We start from the raw sequence: 2,292 nt of genomic DNA on the forward strand, positions 1-2,292 counted from the left end.
TGAGTTCTTTTGTGATTGGGTTACCTCACTCAGGATGATGCCCTCCAGGTCCATCCATTTGCCTAGAAATTTCATAAATTCATTCTTTTTTAATAGCTGAATCATTTACGGTCTAAGAGTCTAGAACCACTTCTATGTACACGCCCATCCACCTCCAGCCTCAGAAACCTGACAATGCTTAAGCCACCCAGGCCTTCCTCTTCCCCCCAGACATCTCCATGGAGTCTTGCTTAACACAACTGCCACCATCACCAGAGGCTTATCCCATGTAATCAGATTGCTCCCTGACAAACTAGAACCTTCTAGCAAATGCCCACCTACATTTGCAAAGGCTCTGTACCCTGTTTGTGTCCCTAATAATGCTGGGAAGCTCTCTGTATAGTCCACCATGAAGTAAGCACACTGATTGGAAACTGCTAAGTTCGCTGTCCTTCCCTGTCCTTACCCAGAACATGTCTGTTTCTTGCCAGAACAAGGGCCAAACGTGGCCATTTGAAGATCAGAAAGCTAGGTATCTGGTGACTTAGAGGAAGAGAAAGCTAGGCTTCTGGCCTGGGGCAGTGCATTGGGCCATCTTGGCTACCGGGCTAATGCTTTATTCATTGGGCTGCAATGGCATCATTAAGAACCCATTAGCTTAAAGAGTAACTAACTTGTTCTCTGTGACTCTACTAAAGGAAATGTTAAGTAGGATGAGCCACTGGTTCAGGCTGGTCAGGGTCTGATCTGGATTTTATTGCAAGTAGATTTCCATAGACTAAAGGCTATGCCCAGGGCTTTTTGGAAATAGATAACTCATTTACCAGGGTTTGCAGCTATTTAAGGGTCAGGTATTTACCAGGGACAATTAAAATGTTTCACTTTGTGTCTTAATTTGTTTTCCACCCATGGGTCAGGTATAAAATGAACACATAATGAAAACACAGAGCCACCCACAGCAAATGTGGAATTTATTTTTGTAAGAAGGGAATAATGTTTGCAGAAAATGTTTTCTGTGTATCAATTGGGCCAAGAAGCATGTAACAGATACTATCGTTTTATAGTAGATATGTATATTATTATTGTTTAATATGCTTGTCTATGTGTTCTGTATGAAGGATTCATGTCTCTTGGTAGCATTCGAAGCCTAGAAGCCACCCGAGGTCTTGTTCAGACATTGCCACCTCTCTCTACACCAGTCTTTCCCTGGTCTCTCTTGCTCAATTTCAACGTCCCATGGCTTTGTTGTTGCAAGTGAAAGGTTTTTGTTTGGTGTGCTCCATGGAGCACCCCCCCCCCCACACACACACACACACACGTGAATATGTAAAGAGAAAAGAGTGTGAGAATTCAGAAAAGGCTTAACAGTGGTGGGGAGTTAGCTGTGTCCTTGCTTATGTTCATAAATGTATCTATGACTAGCTTGGACGGCAGTGGAGAGCCAATAACCTTCTTCCAGGGATAGCTGGCTCATTCTTTTTTCCCCTAAGGCTGCACATGAAGCTGGCCTGAAGCCAGAAGTCAGATTTAGATAACTTCCCCAGGTGAGGGGATGGGTAGAGGGGGGTAGTCCCAGAACTGTTTGAAATGGTGGGCAGTTACTCACCATCTCCAGAGGGCTATGAATCTCGGGGAGTGTCTGTCAAGAACATTTTGGAGACTTCTGTACTGGGAGGAATTGGAACTGATGAGTTTCAAGTGCCATGTAATTCTGCACACACACTACAGTGCTCTGTGAGCCGAGGTGCTCATCAGGAATCCCAGGAGCTCTGCTGTAACGAGGCCTCATCAATTCAGGCTCAGGTTTCCGGGCAATGGTGCTCCTTTTAATAACTCACTCCCCATCAGGGCAGGGCAATGGTAATTGGTTTAGTATTGATATATTTAGAAGGTAGAAAGCAACCCAAGAGAGAGCATATAGTAGTATATGAAGGTTGCTGACTGACATCTGTCCATGAGAGCACTGGTTGATACTGTATTTTCCACAAACAGTCTTCACATAGAACGTTGCCCTTTCTTGGAAACCTGAAGTAGTCTCTGTGCGGAAGGTCATGGATTTTAAAAACGGTCTCCAGAGACTTAAAAGTTGCAAATGGTCAAAAGAGCATGCAGGCCCCCTCTCCCTTCTGTTTTTAATGGAAAGAGCAGAGCTTTTTTTCCCCCTGAAGGTCTCAAGATTGCTCTCTGAGCATTTGTTCAATCTAGAAGCATAAATGCAGGCTTTCTGAAAAGTGGAAGCTTCCTGAGAAAAATAATTGTACCTGTCATTTTTCTACACACACACACACACACACACACACACACAGAGAGAGA

The 2,292-nt window shown here is 44.1% G+C and overlaps 1 protein-coding gene and 1 long non-coding RNA gene across 20 annotated transcripts in view; one reads left to right on the forward strand and one right to left on the reverse strand.

Moving 5' to 3' along the window:
- The window catches only part of Enox1 (ecto-NOX disulfide-thiol exchanger 1), a 550,965-nt gene that overhangs the window by 332,949 nt on the left and 215,724 nt on the right, over window positions 1-2,292 (forward strand). The gene's annotated exons all lie outside the window — the stretch shown is intronic.
- LOC110309297 overlaps window positions 1-2,292 on the reverse strand; it is a 27,934-nt gene that overhangs the window by 18,594 nt on the left and 7,048 nt on the right. The gene's annotated exons all lie outside the window — the stretch shown is intronic.

This window comes from Mus caroli, chromosome 14 (genome assembly GCF_900094665.2).
Source record: "Mus caroli chromosome 14, CAROLI_EIJ_v1.1, whole genome shotgun sequence".
Classification (NCBI taxonomy): Eukaryota; Metazoa; Chordata; class Mammalia; order Rodentia; family Muridae; genus Mus; species Mus caroli.